The following is a 13590-nucleotide window of genomic DNA, read 5'->3' as shown; positions in this document are numbered from 1 at the left end:
AAAAAAGTGGATGGAGGGAGTGCCGCTGTAATAGCTCAGTGGTTAGAGCATCGAACGCGTAATTCGAAGGTCGTAGGTTCGATTCCTGCTTACAGTTGGTAATTTTTTCATCCACTTTTCTTTCTTCTTATTTACATTCCATTAATGTTAATAACTTCCCCTGTACATTCCTTGGCATTACTGTCTGTTATATCTCATTATTATTGTGTTAAAAACACGGAAAAACGAGCCCTTAGGTATACACTTCTTTCCCTTATTTTCATTGAACGAGGGTCTCGTACTGGCAGACTTGGTGTGTTTAGGTTGTATAAGAGGGACAATTAATCAGCTGCCCGCTCATAATAAGTTCACGTGCTACGTGACGCCAAACATGCGCATAAGAGTGTTTTCACACTCGTTGTTTGGCTTATAGATGGCGCTGACTGTCGCTCCTACTTCTAAAAATTCACAGATAAACCCAAAAAAGTGGATGGAGGGAGTGCCGCTGTAATAGCTCAGTGGTTAGAGCATCGAACGCGTAATTCGAAGGTCGTAGGTTCGATTCCTGCTTACAGTTGGTAATTTTTTCATCCACTTTTCTTTCTTCTTATTTACATTCCATTAATGTTAATAACTTCCCCTGTACATTCCTTGGCATTACTGTCTGTTATATCTCATTATTATTGTGTTAAAAACACGGAAAAACGAGCCCTTAGGTATACACTTCTTTCCCTTATTTTCATTGAACGAGGGTCTCGTACTGGCAGACTTGGTGTGTTTAGGTTGTATAAGAGGGACAATTAATCAGCTGCCCGCTCATAATAAGTTCACGTGCTACGTGACGCCAAACATGCGCATAAGAGTGTTTTCACACTCGTTGTTTGGCTTATAGATGGCGCTGACTGTCGCTCCTACTTCTAAAAATTCACAGATAAACCCAAAAAAGTGGATGGAGGGAGTGCCGCTGTAATAGCTCAGTGGTTAGAGCATCGAACGCGTAATTCGAAGGTCGTAGGTTCGATTCCTGCTTACAGTTGGTAATTTTTTCATCCACTTTTCTTTCTTCTTATTTACATTCCATTAATGTTAATAACTTCCCCTGTACATTCCTTGGCATTACTGTCTGTTATATCTCATTATTATTGTGTTAAAAACACGGAAAAACGAGCCCTTAGGTATACACTTCTTTCCCTTATTTTCATTGAACGAGGGTCTCGTACTGGCAGACTTGGTGTGTTTAGGTTGTATAAGAGGGACAATTAATCAGCTGGCCGCTCATAATAAGTTCACGTGCTACGTGACGCCAAACATGCGCATAAGAGTGTTTTCACACTCGTTGTTTGGCTTATAGATGGCGCTGACTGTCGCTCCTACTTCTAAAAATTCACAGATAAACCCAAAAAAGTGGATGGAGGGAGTGCCGCTGTAATAGCTCAGTGGTTAGAGCATCGAACGCGTAATTCGAAGGTCGTAGGTTCGATTCCTGCTTACAGTTGGTAATTTTTTCATCCACTTTTCTTTCTTCTTATTTACATTCCATTAATGTTAATAACTTCCCCTGTACATTCCTTGGCATTACTGTCTGTTATATCTCATTATTATTGTGTTAAAAACACGGAAAAACGAGCCCTTAGGTATACACTTCTTTCCCTTATTTTCATTGAACGAGGGTCTCGTACTGGCAGACTTGGTGTGTTTAGGTTGTATAAGAGGGACAATTAATCAGCTGCCCGCTCATAATAAGTTCACGTGCTACGTGACGCCAAACATGCGCATAAGAGTGTTTTCACACTCGTTGTTTGGCTTATAGATGGCGCTGACTGTCGCTCCTACTTCTAAAAATTCACAGATAAACCCAAAAAAGTGGATGGAGGGAGTGCCGCTGTAATAGCTCAGTGGTTAGAGCATCGAACGCGTAATTCGAAGGTCGTAGGTTCGATTCCTGCTTACAGTTGGTAATTTTTTCATCCACTTTTCTTTCTTCTTATTTACATTCCATTAATGTTAATAACTTCCCCTGTACATTCCTTGGCATTACTGTCTGTTATATCTCATTATTATTGTGTTAAAAACACGGAAAAACGAGCCCTTAGGTATACACTTCTTTCCCTTATTTTCATTGAACGAGGGTCTCGTACTGGCAGACTTGGTGTGTTTAGGTTGTATAAGAGGGACAATTAATCAGCTGCCCGCTCATAATAAGTTCACGTGCTACGTGACGCCAAACATGCGCATAAGAGTGTTTTCACACTCGTTGTTTGGCTTATAGATGGCGCTGACTGTCGCTCCTACTTCTAAAAATTCACAGATAAACCCAAAAAAGTGGATGGAGGGAGTGCCGCTGTAATAGCTCAGTGGTTAGAGCATCGAACGCGTAATTCGAAGGTCGTAGGTTCGATTCCTGCTTACAGTTGGTAATTTTTTCATCCACTTTTCTTTCTTCTTATTTACATTCCATTAATGTTAATAACTTCCCCTGTACATTCCTTGGCATTACTGTCTGTTATATCTCATTATTATTGTGTTAAAAACACGGAAAAACGAGCCCTTAGGTATACACTTCTTTCCCTTATTTTCATTGAACGAGGGTCTCGTACTGTCAGACTTGGTGTGTTTAGGTTGTATAAGAGGGACAATTAATCAGCTGCCCGCTCATAATAAGTTCACGTGCTACGTGACGCCAAACATGCGCATAAGAGTGTTTTCACACTCGTTGTTTGGCTTATAGATGGCGCTGACTGTCGCTCCTACTTCTAAAAATTCACAGATAAACCCAAAAAAGTGGATGGAGGGAGTGCCGCTGTAATAGCTCAGTGGTTAGAGCATCGAACGCGTAATTCGAAGGTCGTAGGTTCGATTCCTGCTTACAGTTGGTAATTTTTTCATCCACTTTTCTTTCTTCTTATTTACATTCCATTAATGTTAATAACTTCCCCTGTACATTCCTTGGCATTACTGTCTGTTATATCTCATTATATATATATATATATATATATATATATATCCAGATGGTGAAAGAGTAACTATTTATTGGGGCTAACTTGTGTCTGAAAAATAAAGGAAAGTTGTAGAAGCGTTTTTAACAGGTGATCCGCAAAAGCAATCAATCTCCGAGAAACCCTCGAGCAGTGCACCACGTCTTTCTCGTAAAAATCCCGTGCTGAGGAGGCGCCTGTCGTCACGGCCTTTTCTTATCTCATCCTCGGGCCGCTGGTGTCCTGGGGGGGGGGGGGGTGCATGAACTAGCGCGCGTAGTTTGAATACTACGTCTGTCTTGCTTCATTATCCCTCCTCCAAAAACGCATCGTCCCGATGCGTACAAGCAGTGTAGTCGACATGGTCTGAATGCGTGGTCTTCATTGGAGAAATAGGTATTCCTCATGATCGGGTGTGTATTGTTCGATGTTCATTGTCTGTCATAGTATGGCTTCATTCTGACCACATGCACGAATTCTGTGCTCGTTCGACATCTTGAGCTCACTTGCCCTTCCGGTGACACCTCGTAGTTCAAGGAGCTGTCGCGACGAAGGACTCGGTAAGGGCCGAAATAGCGGTGCAGAAGCTTTTCGGAGAGGCCAGGCGTCCGCACGGGAGTCCAAATCCAAACTCTGTCGCCTGGTGCGTAGTTGACTCCTCTCCGCCGAAGGTTGTAACTGTTTGCATCAATGCGTTGCTGTTGTTTTATGTGATGTCGCGCCAACTGCCGTGCTTCTTCGGCATGCTGGATGAACTCGCTGATGCCAGGATTGTGCTCCGTATTGTCGCTTACAGGCAGCATTGCATCTAATGGCGTCATAACTATTCGACCATAGACTAGCTGGAATGGCGTCACTTTAGTAGTCTCCTGCACAGCGTTATTATAAGCGAAAGTGGCGTGCGGCAGTATCTTGTCCCACGTACGATGCTCCACGTTAACGTAAATGGACAACATATCAGTTAGAGCTCTGTTGTGTCGCTCGGTTAGCCCATTCGTTTGTGGGTGGTAAGCCGTTGTTTTTCTATGATATGTGTGGGTAAGTGCCCTAATGGACTGCGTGAGATCAGCTGTGAAAGCAGTCCCTTGATCCGTGATAACCACCTTTGGGGCATTATGTCGCAGTACACTGTTAGTGACGAAAAATTCAGCGACTTCTACAGCCGTGCCCCTAGTGAGAGAGGCTGTCATGGCATACCGGGTTAAGTAGTCTGTCGCCACTACTATCCATCGGTTGCCCAATGATGACATAGGAAATGGACCAACTAGATGCATTCTTCTTTTTCGAATGGAGATTTAGGGGGTTCTATTGGTAGGAGAAACCCTGCAGGTTTCAATGGAAACGTTTTGCGTCTTTGGCAATCTCTACATGTCCTCACATAATTCTGTATAGCATCCAGTAACTTTGGCCAGTAGTACTTGGTGCGGATTCGAGCCAGTGTTTTACTCACTCTGAGGCGTCCTGCTGCTAGATCATCGTGGCAGGCTTCCAGAATTTTGGATCGCAAGGCTGAAGGAACGACGAGTAGGAATTTCTCCCTGCTGTGCTCGAAGTTTCTCAAGTATAAAACGTTATTTCTCATCAGGTACGATGACAATCCCCGGACGAAAACTCGAGGAACACGCACGGGTCGCCCTTCCAGATGCTTGATCAGCTGAAGCAACTCCGCGTCAGAACGTTGATATTCAGACATGTCTGCTGAGGTGACGACTCCAAGAAACGGAAAGCCGTCTCCATCTTCCACAGGTGGATATTCCACTGGTGCCCGTGGCAGACAATCAGCATTGCTGTGCTTACGACCCAGCTTGTATACGACTGTTATGTCGTATTCTTGCAACCTGAGGCTCCTTCTAGCAAGTCGCCCAGAAGAGTCCTTTAGGCCTGCGAGCCAGCACAGTGAGTGATGGTCGCTCACTGCTTCAAATGGTCTACCATATAAGGATGGTCAGAATTTTAGTATGGTCCATATTACCAACAGACATTTTTTCCATCGCCAAATAATTCATTTCAGCTCTCTAAAGAGTGTGACTAGCATATGTGGCCACTTGTTCCTCTCCGTTTTGCCGCTGCACGAGGACGGCGCCTAGTCCCAAATTGCTTGCGTCCGTTTGAATCTTGGTTTCGGCTTCTTCGTGGAAATGTGCCAGGACGGGGTGGTTTAGGAGTCGCTCTCGTAGCTCATTGAACGCTTCTTCGTGCTCGTTTGTCCAGCTGAAAGGCGTGTCTTCTTTCGTCAGTCGGGTTAGTGGTTCCGCAATTTTCGAAAAATATTTGATGAATCTTCTGTAATACGCGCAAAGTCCTGAAAATTGTACACAGCCCTTTTATCCGTCGGTCTAGGAAACTTTTCTACTCCTGCTGTCTTTTAGGGGTCAGGCTGAATGCCTTCAGAGCTACCCACATGACAGAGGAAAGGCAGTTCATGGTAACCAAAATGGCACTTTTGGGGTTTTATCATCAGCCCTGCTGAACTAATCGCTGCTAGCACAGTCCTTAGTCATTTCACATGCTGATCAAAGGTGGCCGAAAAGATCACGACGTCATCGAGATAAACAAGGCAGGACTGCCAATTTAACTCGGACAGCACAGTGTCCGTCATCCGCTGAAATGTTGCGGGTGCGGAACACAGGCCAAATGGGAGTACCTTGAACTCGTATAGCCCATCTGGGGTGACGAAAGCAGTTTTCTCGCGATCTAGTTCGTCCACCTCTATCTGCCAGTATCCGCTGTAGAGGTCTAGAGAGGAAAATAATTTTGTATCTCGTAGTCTGTCAAGGGTGCCATAGATCCTTGGAAGTGGATAGATATCCCGCTTTGTGACGACGTTCAATTTTCGGTAGTCAACGCAGAAGCACGCAGTCTGGTCCTTTTTCTTTACCTGCACTGCAGGTGAGGCCCATGGGCTGGCCGATGGTTGAATTACGTCAGCTCTAAGCATTTCTTCAACTTGGCCTCTAAGTACTTCTTTTTCTTTTGGTGACACTCAGTAGGGATGCTGGTAAGTGGGTCTAGCAGATTGATCGATTATGATGCGATGTTTGGTGATGGGTGTGCTTTGCACTATCCATGACGTGGACAAACACGAGGAGTACTCTCGAATAAGGCTCTTGATTTTCTGTTTCTGGTTCGGTGATAGGGCTGCTTCGATGTGTATAGATGCGAGTATAGAATCTATGCCGTCAGGGTGAAGTGGTGCCGTCTCGGAAGAATTCAAATTCAGCATTGGAAAGTAATCGTGCAAGTGACCAACAACACTTTCCTTCACAAGGTGTTGCACCTAATTTCGGAAATTTGTCAGGAAGACATCCGTACACCCATCACGCAGCCACACAATACCTCTCGCTGCACAGATCTCTTTCTCGAGTAATTGTCCAGTATTGCTTTCTGCAATTCCTTCGTAGTCGTTGTATACATTGCTTTCAACGGTGATAACATTAATAGATTTTGGAGGTACAGCTGCATCGTCACCTGCAATCTGGAGCGCATCGAATCGTTTTTCACGCTCAACTGTCGCGATGGCGTGTTTCGTCGAGAACGAGACGCACGTTTTCTGCAAGTTTATCACTGCGCAATTGGCCTGCCAAAAGTCCATTCCAATAATTACATCTCTTGAACACTACGATAGGACAATGAAACTGGGGACGTAGGTGAAGCCGCGTATTCTGACTCTAGAGGTACACATGCCTGCCGGATCAATAAGGTGTCCCCCGGCGGTTCACACTTGCGGTCCTATTCAAGAAGTCAGCACTTTTATAGCGTTCTGGCATGTCCCCTGCTCATGACGGAATAGTCTGCACCTGTGTCTACCAAAGTATTCGTTTCGTAGCCGTCTATAAGTACCGACAACTCAGAAGCGACGTTACCGTTTCCGCACGTAGTCTCGTGTCCATCATCACATTTTGAAATCGGCACTTGCGGTTGTTTTCTTGCGTCGGCAGCGGCCTTACCTCCACATTTCACCGATTCTAGTTTTCTCGAAGCGGGCTTTGGGGAAGTCGCCTCGAAGAGTTTAAAGATGGGCGCGGACTTGTTGACTGATACCTCAGTGTCACTGTCGACCCAGACTGATGCTGCTGCGAGGAGTGAGTATCTTGACGCGTTGACAAGTACTCCTCGATTTTAAAAGGTCGTTCCCCATTTCTTGAACAAGCAGCCTTTGTGGGAAAACCCAAAGTCAAGTTCGGCGATATTCACACATCCGGTAAAGATGGCCAGCTTCGCCGCAGTGATAACAAAGCGAAATTCGATCAAGAGTTCGCATATATCAGCTTTACGAATCCTCGTCTGGGCTGGGGACGGCGTGAATCGAGGATTCGGCAGATGGGTGGTTGCTGCGGCGAAATAGGGTCCAGGGGCAATGAAAGCAGGGACTTCTTTCTCGTCAAAATTCCGCGCGTTGACGAGGCGCGCGCCGTCCCGACCTTTTCTTGTCACATCAGCGGGCCGCTGGTCTCTTGGGGGGCGCAAGAACTAGTGCGCGTAGTTTGAATACTACGTCTGTTTTGCGTATATATATCTATATAAATATATATATATATATATATATATATATATATATATATATATATATATATATATATATATATATATATATATATATATAGTCCAGTAGATCCTCCGTGAGCGGTCACAACGTGGTTTATTTCGACGTTACGTTTCGGCCTAGAGTCTGGCCTTCATCAGGATTTAATCCTGATCTAGGCCAGACTCTAGGCCGAAACGTTGAAATAAACCACGTTGTGACCGCTCACGGAGCATCTACTGGACTATATGCAACGCTACGGCCACTCAACCACCATGCCTGTCTATATATATATATATATATATATATATATATATATATATATATATATATATATATATATATATATATATATATATATATATATGTATATATATTGCCACTAGCACAAGTTCTGAAAGTATTATTTCCATAGATGCTGGCAGGCTTGTATGTGCCGCTGTTCAAAAGAGGACGAAGCTGCGCATGCAGAGAAAAACGATACAGTCGTATTGCCGTTGTTCGAATCAGTTTGACGTCCTTGTGTGCCATTATCTACAGGTTACAGTTACGTTGTAACGTGACAACTAGTGGAGGCGCTGGGTAATAGTCTATGCACTGTTACCATGAAGAAGATTTTGGCCCCAACATCAACACCCACCCCGATTCGGCACTCTTCCGGAACGCTCCACAACCATGGCATATGCGACAACTGCAAGCCAGACTGAAAAGACCGCGACTCCGCCAGCTTCATGGCTACCAGCCTGTCGAACGCCAAAGCCCTTCCATGGGGAGCCCTACGAAGACGATGAAGACTGGCTAGACCAATACGATCGAGTCGCCGTCACCAACGAGTGGGACGAGCACTGGAAACTGCAGTATGTCTATTTCTACCTGGAGGATTTGGCGCGTATTTGGTTCGAGAACCACGAGGCCGCCCTGACAACCTGGCCGGTGTTTTTCACTCAGCTGCGGAACACGTATGGTAGCACCGACCGGAAATAACAAGCCGAACGTCTCCTCAATTCTCGCAATCAATGACCCAATGAAAGCGTGGCCATGTTCGTTGAGGAGATGTCTCGTCTGTTCTGTCGAGCGGATTCTGCAATGCCGGAAGACAAAAAGGTACGCATTCTGATGCGGGGTGCCAAGGAGCAGCTGTTTTCAGGACTTTTACGAAATCCACCAGCTACCGTGGCAGAATTTCTCCGTGCAGCGACGACAATGGAGCGAATGCTAAGACAGCGGTCTTCGTAGCATGAGTGGTCCGACAACCTTGCATGTCTATTAGCACCCGTGGTAACACCCGATGTCACGAGCGTGAGAGGCCTTGCTGAGCTCGTCAATAGCATTGTACGGGACGAGCTGCAAAATATTCCCGCAGTGCATTCACAGCCTCAAGTGGCTGCTCTGACAGACGTCATCCGTGAAGAGGTGCGGCAGCTGGTACGACCATAAGTGCCACCTCCAACCGAAGCTCTTCTGCTAACATACGCGGAAGCTGTACGCACTCCTGCACCGGCAGCCAGCTATTTCCCCCGACCGACTAGCCTGCAGACGCCGAAGCACTTTTTGGGCCTGCCACACTATGAAAACCAATGACCGACTTGTCTGCAGATGCCGCAGTACTTCTCGGGCCCGCCACAGTATGAGAATCTGCGACCTAATTTGCAGAAATCTAGCGTGTGGCGCGCTTCTGACAATCGGCCACTATGCTACCACTGTGGTGAGCCAGGTCATTGTAGCGGGAGTGCTCGTACAGACAGATGGGCCTACTTGTATTTCGGCCAGATGCTCGTCGGCCCAGGAACGGAAAACGACCCCATGCCATCACAGAATACTTAGCAAGTCTACCGTTTCCGAATCTTCAGCTACGCCAATAACGCTCTCCGTCTTCTCGACGCCCAACGTCCGCGAATCAATACTCTGCTTTCGCCGATGTTGCTGCGGGACGATCCGCTAGGTCCCCAAGTCCACGCCAGGGAAACTAGAATCAGCGGCCTCCGGGGGTGGGACCGCTGTTAAGCTGTCGCCAAAACAGCCTCCTCCGACCCATCCGCCAATCTTCGACGATTCCTTTCAGCCGACACCTCACATCGCGGACGAACCCGTTTCTGCTGACATTGCCGTCCTTGTCGACAACCATTCAGTGACTGCTCTGGTCGATACCGGCGCCGACTACTCAGTTAAAAGCGCTGAACTTGTGGCTGAACTCAGGAAAGTCATGATTCCTTGGGGGCATGGACCAAACCTTCGGACAGCAGGTGGTCATTTCTTGACACCAATCGGGAGATGCACCGCAAGGCTGCAAATCTGTGAGTCGACGTTCGTTGTTTCTTTCGTTGTGATTCCCGAATGCTCCCGGAAAGTTATCCTTGGCATGGATTTCCTTCGCGAGCACGGCGCTGTTATAAATCTTCGAGACTGCCTCGTAACGTTTGCTGACGACTATTGCCCGAAGTCCAGATATACCGATCTGCAGAAGACTGCGCTTCGCATTGTCGACGACACCGTCACACTTCCGCCATGCACCAGTATGTTCGTTACTGCACAGGGTGATATAGACCATGAGGTTAGCGGTATCGCTGAAGCCAACTTTTCGGTGCTCTTGTCTCAGCAAATCTGCGTTGCCCGCGGCATAACTCAATTTAAGCGTAGGACGAATGAATTGTTGGTCACCAATTTTAGTGGAGCATACCAAAATTTGGCCAAGCGAACAACTATCGCTCATTTTGAAGCCATAGACGATGAAGCGTGTACGACGATAGCCCCAATTTCTGCAGCTGTTGAAATTGACACCGCGGTAGCCGATGCTGTCGATGTCAATCGGAAGCTGTCATGTGCGCAGAAAGAGCAAATTCGCTGTATCCTCCGCAGGTTTAGCGACAGTTTCGCGTCCACATCAAGATAAAACAAACGCCAACCGTAAATCACCACATTACCACTGACCATGCTGAGCGACCCATATGTCAGCACGCCTACCGAGTATCACAAAAAGAATAAGAGGCAATACGTTCTCAGGCGAGGCAGATGCTCGAAGATGGCGTAATCCAACCCTCGAACAATCCATGGTCATCCCCCGTCGTACTAGTAAAAAAGAAGGACGGCACTCTCCAATTTTGCGTCGATTACCGCAATCTCAACAAAGTCACAAAGAACGACGTTTATCCGCTTCTGTGCATCGACGACTCAGTAGACCACCTCCGACACGCCCGATACTTCTGCTCTATGAATTTACGCAGTGCCTACTGGCAGATCGAAGTTGATGAACGCGGCCGAGAGAAAACAGCATTCATAACGCCTGATGGTCTGTATGAATTCAAGGTGCTGCCCTTCGGTCTGTGTTCTGCCCCTGCGACATTCCAGAGGATGATGGATACAGTGCTCTCCGGACTCAAGTGGGAAGCATGTCTTGTTTACTTAGACGACGTCATTGCCTTCTCCCAAAGGTTTGAGCAGCACTTGCAGCGACTTAGATCTGTGTTTGCTGCAATTCGCACGGCAGGCCTATCACTGAAACCAGAAAAATGTCATTTTGGTTACAACGAATCAAAGTTCCTCGGCCACCTTGTTAGCCTTGATGGTATTCGGCCGGACCCAGACAAAACATTGGCTGTCGCAGATTTTCCACCACCTGCCAAAAAACGTGATGCGCATCAGTTTTATTCCTCTGCGCATATTACAGACGCTTTGTGCGAGATTTCGCAAACATTGCTGAACCCCTCACTCGTCTGACAAAACAAAAGATGATGTTCCCTTCGTGTGGGGCCCTAAGCAAACACCTCCTTTCTCCGAGCTCCAGCAGCGTCTCCAGTCTGAGCCCTTACTCGGACACTATGGCGAATATGGACACAGACACCAGTTATATCGGCCTTGGTGCAGTCCTCGTCCAGTGGCAAGGCGGCGTCAAACGCCCTATTGCTTATACGAGCCGGATTTTATCATCTGTGGAAGCGAATTACACAACCACTAAAAAGGAGTGCCTAGCTGTTGTCTGGGCAATAGCTGAGTTGAGACCGTACCTGTATGGTCGCCTGTTCATAGTTGTTACCGATCATCATGCGCTCTGCTGGTTGGCGAACCTTAAAGACCTTTCCGGACGTCTGTCCAGGTGGAGCTTACGCCTTCAGGAGTTGGATTTCACAGTCGTGCACAAGTCTGGCCGGAAGCGTACTGACGCGGACTGCCTTTCCCGAGCTCTTCTTAAGACAGCGTCAGGTGATCACGATGTCGACGGCCGTTTTCTCTGCGCCGTTAGTGTATCCGACTTGGCTGAACAACAGAAGAACGATTCTGAGCTTCGCCAATTCATCGAATATCTCGAAGGTCATACGCCGCATCCACCACCATCATTCGCCCGCTGTCCATCATCGTTCTGCGTTCGCAGAAATATCCTCTATAAAAGAAACTTCAACCCTTACGCGACTGAGTACCTGCTCGTCGTGCCGCCAGCGTTACGAGCCGATATTTTGTCCACCAGTCACGATGAGCCTTCCTCAGGCCACTTAGGATTCACACGTAGCTTGGCCCGGATTCGCCAACACTATTACTGGCCTAAGCTCAATCGAGACGTGAAGCGTTACGTGAAGACGTGTCACGAGTGCCAGTGCCGTAAAGCACCACATCAGCGCCTAGCCGGCTTTTTGAAGCCCGTCACTCCTCCGACACAACCGGTCTAACAAATTGGAATGGATCTACTCGGACCTTTTCCCAAGTCTCGTCACGGCAACCGCTGGATTGTAGTCGCTACTGATTACATGATGCGCTACTGCGAAACGAAGGCATTACAAGGTGGCACCACCATTGAGACTGCATACTTTTTTATGAAGAACAACGTCCTCCGACATGGAGCACTAGCAGTTGTCATAACTGATCGTGGCACAGCTTTTGCCGCCAGGATGACACAAGACGACATGCAGCTTAGCGGCACAGTACATCGAAAAACTACTGCATACCACCCACAAAGCAACGGCCTTACAGAGCGACTAAACAAGACGATCGCCGACATGTTATCCATGTAGGTTGACCAAGACCACAAAAACTGCGATAACATCTTCCCTTACGTCACGTTCGCTTACAACACCGCTGTGCAAGAAACTGGATTCACACCATTCCAGTTGCTTCAGGGCAGGGAGGTCACTACAATTCTGGATGCTATGCTTCTACGAGACAGACGCCAGATTAGTGTCAAGACGAACGAATTTATCAGACTGGCAGACACAGCTCGTAAGCTTGCAGTCGAACGAATCCACAAGCAACAATGCATCGACTCGCTGCGGTACAACGCTCGTCGTCGCGATGTCTCTTACCAACCCGAAGAACGCGTATGGTTGTGGACTCCCATTCGACAAAGGGGCCGGTCGCAGAAGTTGTTACGCCGCTATTTTGGCCCTGTAGAGTTCTCCGCCGTCTCAGCGAAGTAAACTACGAGGTCATTGACGAGGACATGGCTCGTAAATCCCGCCGTTAACAACAGCCACACGTCGTCCATGTTTGAGGTCGAAACCATTTTACCAACGCTAACTATTGGCCGACATTGAGCAATCTCTACAAGGGGGGAGAAAAGAGGACGAAGTTATTCCTGAGTGGAACGCTGGTTTCAGTCTCTGTTATTATTTCTCGTTTTCTTTGGTGCTTGTGGAAGATGCTGCTCTTCTGCCTGCGGAAATGGACGTAGAATCACCAGGGCCTCCGCCCATACGTTCCGCGTGGTCTGTGGCCACTCTAAGAAAGCGCTCCGGCCACCCAAGTGACGTCGACAGTGAGTACACGCTGATATACTCTACGGCCAGTGATGAGAGCTCCGACGAGAGTGACTTTGTGCCCGTGGCAAGACACAAGGCGAAGAGGAGGTTGCTTACGACATCTCTTTCCTAAAGTAAGGTCACCATGAATATTAAAGAGCCACTGGTTCACACTATTTTGTTTGTCCCGCTGAATGCCGCTGACAGCATGAACCGACTTAATCGCCAGATAACGTCTATGTCACTTGAGGCGCTCGTTCCGGGACAAATAACAGACGTGGGAATCAGTGGCCGCAAGAACGTTCTGGCGATAGACGTTACGCAACGTACTGCTCTCGACGTATTGACCAGGGTGAATGTGCTGGGGAACATCAACGTACGTTCTTTTATA

General features: G+C 47.4%; 7 non-coding genes across 7 annotated transcripts; all 7 read left to right on the top strand.

The window, feature by feature from the left end:
* Positions 1 to 24: 24 nt before the first annotated feature.
* On the top strand, positions 25 to 97 carry TRNAT-CGU (transfer RNA threonine (anticodon CGU)). Its single transcript has one exon. It is a non-coding gene; the product is annotated as a tRNA-Thr (tRNA).
* Positions 98 to 483: 386 nt separating this feature from the next.
* TRNAT-CGU (transfer RNA threonine (anticodon CGU)) lies at positions 484 to 556 on the top strand. Its single transcript has one exon. It is a non-coding gene; the product is annotated as a tRNA-Thr (tRNA).
* Positions 557 to 942: 386 nt separating this feature from the next.
* On the top strand, positions 943 to 1015 carry TRNAT-CGU (transfer RNA threonine (anticodon CGU)). The gene has a single exon. It is a non-coding gene; the product is annotated as a tRNA-Thr (tRNA).
* A 386-nt stretch (positions 1016 to 1401) lies between these two features.
* Positions 1402 to 1474, top strand: TRNAT-CGU (transfer RNA threonine (anticodon CGU)). Its single transcript has one exon. It is a non-coding gene; the product is annotated as a tRNA-Thr (tRNA).
* Positions 1475 to 1860: 386 nt separating this feature from the next.
* Positions 1861 to 1933, top strand: TRNAT-CGU (transfer RNA threonine (anticodon CGU)). Its single transcript has one exon. It is a non-coding gene; the product is annotated as a tRNA-Thr (tRNA).
* A 386-nt stretch (positions 1934 to 2319) lies between these two features.
* Positions 2320 to 2392, top strand: TRNAT-CGU (transfer RNA threonine (anticodon CGU)). Its single transcript has one exon. It is a non-coding gene; the product is annotated as a tRNA-Thr (tRNA).
* A 386-nt stretch (positions 2393 to 2778) lies between these two features.
* On the top strand, positions 2779 to 2851 carry TRNAT-CGU (transfer RNA threonine (anticodon CGU)). Its single transcript has one exon. It is a non-coding gene; the product is annotated as a tRNA-Thr (tRNA).
* The last annotated feature ends 10739 nt before the right edge of the window (positions 2852 to 13590 follow it).

This window comes from Rhipicephalus microplus, chromosome X, assembly GCF_043290135.1.
Source record: "Rhipicephalus microplus isolate Deutch F79 chromosome X, USDA_Rmic, whole genome shotgun sequence".
Lineage (NCBI taxonomy): Eukaryota > Metazoa > Arthropoda > Arachnida > Ixodida > Ixodidae > Rhipicephalus > Rhipicephalus microplus.
The sequence above is the reverse complement of the archived record's forward strand: the minus strand, read 5'-3'. Positions and strand labels throughout refer to the sequence as shown.